A 6,955-nucleotide genomic window follows, 5' to 3' on the forward strand; every position below is an offset into this window, starting at 1 on the left:
CCTGAGACAACAATTTTTTTTAATAAAAAAGGTAAAAAACAGGAACCACAGATAGTACACTTTATCCCAATCCTCTTGTCGCTGAAATTCCTAATTCACGTTCCCAGTCCTTAATGTAATATGGTGGGTCACTGAGATATTATATAATCTGGAAACCATGTGTTTATGCACCGCCTTATTCAGTCATTTCCTCAAATGGAGTCAAGTCTCTGAATACAATGTCTTGCTTTAGAAAAAAAAAAACATTAAATAGAGTTTCCAGTCTTTGGTTTTCTTTACTTTTTATCATAGTAAATCTGTGTTGTCCATCCACCCAATTTGAGTGTCTGTGCTCATAATGGTGCTCAGGAAGGTGGTGTGTGGGTGTGACTTAATTCTAACAATAGGACTTAGCAGCAAAGTAAAAATGTAAATATTCTAACCATCTGCCCTTACTTGGTGTATTAGCTGGAAGTAATAGGGGACATAATTCTGCTGCATTAATGGCCTGTATCATTGGAGAGGGCGTTGTGCTCTCCCACTTCAGAAACCTTCTACTCTCCATTCCCTGTGGGAGATCTGGATTTCCCATAATGTACGTTAGTGGACCCACATATGAAGATATCTCATACTTCCTAACCATTGTATCCCAGATGTTTAACACAGCAGCAATTATTGGAGATTCAGTCCAACTATGGGGCCTTTTGGAGGGTGGTATCCGCGGTATGGAAGTCAGGAGCACTGGGACCTCCGATTGATCAATAGTTACACAAAGCTTTATGTCGCCCTGGAGAAAACCAGTCTACCATTCTACTTAATGTCATTGCCCTATTATAAACTTCCATATGTGGAATCCAGTTATTCATATTTGTTCTAGAGATGCCTTCATAAATTTCCAGTTTAACCTGTCGAAGGCTCTCTGTGTCCGATGATAACAGACACAGAGAGGCCCCCCCGTGCATGCGCCCATTGAATAAGAGAAAGTTTTCACTGTATTCTCCCTGGCCTCTCTCCCCCCCAATACAAATCCTGTCTGTTTTGGATGTATTACAGACTCAATGCATGGTTGAAGCTATTAGGCCAGGATTTTTAGCATATATCTTCATATCCACGTTTATCAACGAGATTGGTCTATAACTAGCACACTGTGTAGGATCTTACTGGTAGTTATGTATTAACATTATATAAGCTTCCTGACTTCCCGTGACAATACACAATCATCAATTGCATTAAACATTCTATGCATAATTGGGGCCAAATCCTCTATGAACTGTCTATAAAATGCTCCTGTCAATCCATCTGGACCTGGACTCTTCCCCAACGGCACTGAGTGTATTGCCCCTGTTATCTCCTCCAATGAAAATGGGATATTCAGTGAATCTATAATTTCCATATCTAACCGAGGTAGGGCTGTCTGGTTTACATAGTTTTTTCTCCCCTCTTGTTATACCCTCTCTTCCCGTATCGATCTATTCTCCCTGAAGTTATACAAATTCTTATAGTACCTATAGAAAACCTCTGCTATCTGATCTGAGGAATGTAACATGCCCTGTTCAGAGTAGCATATTTTTGGTATACATGTACGACTCTGTTTATCTCTGATCGAGCGTGCTAGTGGCCTCCAAATTCTATCATTGTCTATCATCACTATCTCATCTCCAAATTCATACATTGTTCGTTTTACACATTCTTTATGACATTGATTCCTTAGATCAAATTTTTTATGTACAAGGGATTAATGTTGTATCAACAACTAATCTCCTTTAATTCCAAATGATCTATGACGCTATATAAATGGATTTAAAAAGCAAAAAAACAAATGTGTTGTGATCCTTTTTAAACACGTGTATAATATAGTACTAATTATGTTGGTCTTAGTTTTGTAAACCAACTAACAAACTCTACAAATAAAAAGTGAGTGTCAGCATCGTACCGCTACAGCGTTGCCAATTGTATTTGGGTGATAAAGTATAGTGCTGTATTGATGAATCTCATGCAGCAGTCTGTGAAACCCGTATGTGCTATAAATGCTTGATTCCACTCTGTAACTTACATCTAGTGGTTTAACTACATAAAAGCACTTGCATCCATAACTCTGTTATTCTTAGTGAATGTGACTACAAAAATAAATGTGATCAAGAGTTACATCCAAATGCTCCTTTCAAACATGTGAATTCCCAAAACATATCATGAATACATAAACATCAGGTGTATATTGCAATTGGGAAGCCTTTCCCAGGATAACATGACACGATGTCAACACAAATACATTTATTAACCAAGTGATCCTCTATTGAACCCAGCAGTGATTTTTTGAAAAGAAAGGGGGTAAGTTTACTTCCCTTGTTTCAGAAGCATCACATGAAAAGAAGGTTCTATTAGATTGTGTCCACCCACTAGAGTCCAAACGATCTTTCCTGTTCAGTAGGAACGATCTTTCCTGTTCAGCAGACCACTGCCTAAAGTAATTCTACTCTCTTTTGTAATAATTTTTGAAAAACATCTATATCAGCTTTACTTTTATGTCCACATTCTAATAGATGCATCTCCTCCAACAGAGCTCTAATGAATTTATCTTTCTCCCTTTTTACGCACACCCATAAGACACCAACACCCCTCGAATGACTCCCTTCAATGCCTCCCATTTTATTGGAAGAATAGTGGTGTCATGTTGATGATCTATCATAAAGTTCATAATGGACTGCGTAACAGCTTTTTTTTTTATAACTACCTCTTGTATTAAGGTTTCATTTAATCTCCACATAGCTCGCGGTTTTCGGGTATTCGGGGGTGTAATTGTAAAAAATATTGGGGCATGGTCTGACCAGATTTGAACGGTTATACACTGAGTGGTCTGATTATTATGACCACCTGACGTTTGTAGGCAAATTAGCTATAATTTGGCGCTGAAGTTGCTAGAGGGCCAGACCATTATAAATAGGGAAGCAGGTTGTTTACCACGACAGTAGAAGTGATTTTTTTCTGAAGATATGGGTAAACAACGCGATTTAACAGCCTTTGAACGTGGGATGATTGTTGGCGCTCAAGCCATGGAGCGAGTATCAGCAAAACAGCAGAATTCGTTAAATGTTCAAGAGCAGCTGTTGTTAAAGTGTTTAAAGACTGGAATGTCAGCCGAAAATCTGGGTCTGAACGTGCAAATTGTGGCCGTCAGCGACTAGTCAATGTTAGGGCAGAACGGAGAGTGGCAAGACTGGTAAAAGACAACAGAAAGGCAACAGTGCAGTGTCAGATTCCTTGCATCACCTTTTAACATCTCGTGGAGTCACGAGGAGGCCCAACGAAGTACTGATGGGGTGGTCATAATAATCTGGCCACTCAGTGTATTTCTCCTCATTGTTTCCAGGGATGTGCTCACCCGGGCACGATGTATCACATATGGTGGGAATGCCCTAGATTGAGACTTTTTGGAACCGGCTTTATGCCCTAATATTTAGGGTTACTGGGGTGAGGATTCCACGAGATCCCCAATATGTGTTGCTGAATTGCCCGATTCCAGGACTGTCTAAAGCTTTGGATAAATTATTTACTTTCTTTCTGTTGGCAGCTAAAATAACCATAGCTAGGGCTCGGAAATTGCCAACAATTCCATTCCACTTGGTCAAACAAAAAATGTTGTGGTTTATCATCCATGAGAAACTTCACAACTCCTCCAAGATACTCAAAAATGCTTTGAATTGACCTGGACCCCCTGGATGTTATATACAGGGGTGCTGGAAACTGGGTAACTTCCATTGTACAATTTTTCTGGGTTTTTTTTTGGTTCTATTTTCAATGTTTAAGTAGATGTTGGGCTATCTGGTCGGGGACGGAGCTACTCTTTTCGGACTCTTAAGCTGTTCTGCTTCTTTTAGTATTTTTTTTTCTTTTCTTCTTCCTCTTTTCCATTTCTTCCTTCTTTAGGCTCACGCACGTGAGCTGTTTAGTAAATTGATGTTGGATGGAAAGTCTTCTATGTATATAGATATGGAGGAGGTCATACCAAATGTTCAAAATGAAAAACAACAAGCCGCTGCACTAGGAGTAATCACTCAGTGAAAGTGAACCAGCTGCAACAATGTGTGGTAGTGAATGAAATGTTGCTGTTATGTTGCGCTAGGTCCCGTGTAGCAATCTCACAAGGGATTAATGTTGTATCAACAACTAATCTCCTTTAATTCCAAATGATCTATGACGCTATATAAATGGATTTAAAAAGCAAAAAAACAAATGTGTTGTGATCCTTTTTAAACACGTGTATAATATAGTACTAATTATGTTGGTCTTAGTTTTGTAAACCAACTAACAAACTCTACAAATAAAAAGTGAGTGTCAGCATCGTACCGCTACAGCGTTGCCAATTGTATTTGGGTGATAAAGTATAGTGCTGTATTGATGAATCTCATGCAGCAGTCTGTGAAACCCGTATGTGCTATAAATGCTTGATTCCACTCTGTAACTTACATCTAGTGGTTTAACTACATAAAAGCACTTGCATCCATAACTCTGTTATTCTTAGTGAATGTGACTACAAAAATAAATGTGATCAAGAGTTACATCCAAATGCTCCTTTCAAACATGTGAATTCCCAAAACATATCATGAATACATAAACATCAGGTGTATATTGCAATTGGGAAGCCTTTCCCAGGATAACATGACACGATGTCAACACAAATACATTTATTAACCAAGTGATCCTCTATTGAACCCAGCAGTGATTTTTTGAAAAGAAAGGGGGTAAGTTTACTTCCCTTGTTTCAGAAGCATCGCATGAAAAGAAGGTTCTATTAGATTGTGTCCACCCACTAGAGTCCAAACGATCTTTCCTGTTGTAATGATCGTCCTCTTACACAGACGGGCTGGCTGGGCATCGCTCACTCAGCCCCCTCCGGTTAACTCTCTCCACGCCGTAGGTTAGCGGAGTCCACCCAACGGTGTCCCAAAGGGAAAGTTTAAAAAGGAAGAAAAAAAGGGAAAAAAGAAAGCAAAGCCTCCTAAGTGCAGTATTCCTCTCTACACCGCTCGATCAGCCTCCAGTGACAGCGTGTCAAAACATTTTCGTTATCGGTTTCGGCCTGACTTTTTTTATTTCGGTTTCGTTTCTGTTCTAAAATTTCCATTTCGGTGCACCTCTAGTTTGTAGTGATCCCCTCTTACTACCCGACTATGCTAATGTAAAAGACTCTGAGACGCAATTATATACTGTTTGTGCATCATGTGCTATCTTATTGTTTTATTGTATTTTGAAAAATTTAATAAAATACTTTGAAAGAAAAAAACAAACAAGAGGAAGGCATAGAACAGGGAGATTCCTCAGAGATAAAGCACCCCATCATGAATGCTCATGGACCTCTCAACCTGGATACACACCTAGCCAGGTGTCCCTCCAACGGCGATAAAGCTCCTGAAACACTTTGGGGAGAAGATATCACTCCACAGAAACCAGCCGTCACTGACTAAGTTCACCCGCCCACGGTCTACGCCTTGAATGTGCATGGTGGCTAGGTCAGAATAGAAAAAACGTCTGCCCAGGTCTGCTTCTCCTAAAGTCGCTTGACTGCTGGTTTCTCCCTGGTGGTTGGTGTACACCATGACCTTGGCATAGTTGGATTGAGTCCTCATTACATTGGCTTGCAGGAGACACGTTTAATGCCACAGGGAATACAAAATTGCTTCTAATTGAGGGATTCCTGGTTTCCAACGACAAATCTGAGATCCACCAGCCCAGCAAGATCCTTGCATGGGGTAACCAGAGAGCGAGGCTGCTTGTCCTATGCAGCAAGAAAGCTCAGTTTTGGTGGTCTGGAATGGATTCAAGCGTACAGAACACACCTCAAAAGGAGGCCATCACCAGGCCAAAGGGGAGCACCATAAATTGGAAGTATGCTTACCCCAAGGCCTTGGTGTAAAGGTAAGATAAGCAATGCAGGTAGGCATCACTGATGCCCACCAAAGCAAGGAAGTCTTTTTTTTGGAGAGGCAAGAATGTTGCATCCGGAACTTGCGGATTCCCAGAAACATAATGAGGCCATTGGGTCCAGGACTTGATGCATCCCTCCGTACTATTAAGGGATTGTAAACAATAGTATAAAAAAAACCCCTGAACCTTTTCTGAAGGACAGGGATGATGACCCATAAAATCATTAACTGCTGCAAGGTGCCATTCAGATTATCCTTCCTCAGGGGGGAAAAAGACAGGTTGGAAACAAGATCCCCAGTTAGACTTACCAGTAACGGTTTTTCTATGAATATTCCAGGACAGCAACCTGAGAGATGATTAGATGCCCCTTCAACAGGAAGCAGTTATCACAATTAAAAAACCCCTCCCCCCTATGTTGAGATAAAGTACCTCCACCAGTGCACAAGGGAAAAAACAAAACTGTGGTACCAACCTAATACCACACAAAATAGGGAGGGAAGTAGGCTTTCTGTCCTGGAAGAGTTCTAGAAAAACTGCTACCGGTAAGTCTAACTGGGGATTTCCACAATCATTTTCCAGGATAGCAACCTGAAAGGATAAACAAAAAACAGCAGTATGTCCACCTCAGGGTGGGACCACTGCCTGAACCTTTCTTCCAAATGCCAGTTCCTGCTGGGATAGTACATCCACTTGATAATGCTTGATGAAGGTATCTTGATTAGAACAAACAGCTGCCCTGCATGTTTGTTCCACTGAAGCTTCTGCTTCCACTGCCCAGGATGCTGCCAAGGATCTGTCATAGTGGGCCTACAGAAAGGGGACACCTGCAAACCACCTTCCTTAAACTAAGGAGATGGCCAGTCTCATCCACCTAGCAATAGTGGCATTTAAAGCCTGCAAACCTATTTTGGGACCACTGAAAAGAACTAAAAAAAACACTTGATTTCCGAAACTTGAGGAGACATCTCCTGACATCTAGGGAGTGAAAACATTCTTTCGGATTTTGGGGATTCTCACAAAAAGAGGGAAGGACAGCCTCTTGGGATCTGTGATA

General features: G+C 40.8%; 1 protein-coding gene across 1 annotated transcript in view; it reads right to left on the reverse strand.

Annotated features, from left to right (window-relative positions):
• The window catches only part of CTNNA1 (catenin alpha 1), a 191,059-nt gene that overhangs the window by 691 nt on the left and 183,413 nt on the right, over positions 1-6,955 (reverse strand). The gene's annotated exons all lie outside the window — the stretch shown is intronic.

This window comes from Nanorana parkeri, unplaced genomic scaffold, assembly GCF_000935625.1.
Source record: "Nanorana parkeri isolate BGI_ZX_2015 unplaced genomic scaffold, ASM93562v1 scaffold687, whole genome shotgun sequence".
NCBI lineage: Eukaryota > Metazoa > Chordata > Amphibia > Anura > Dicroglossidae > Nanorana > Nanorana parkeri.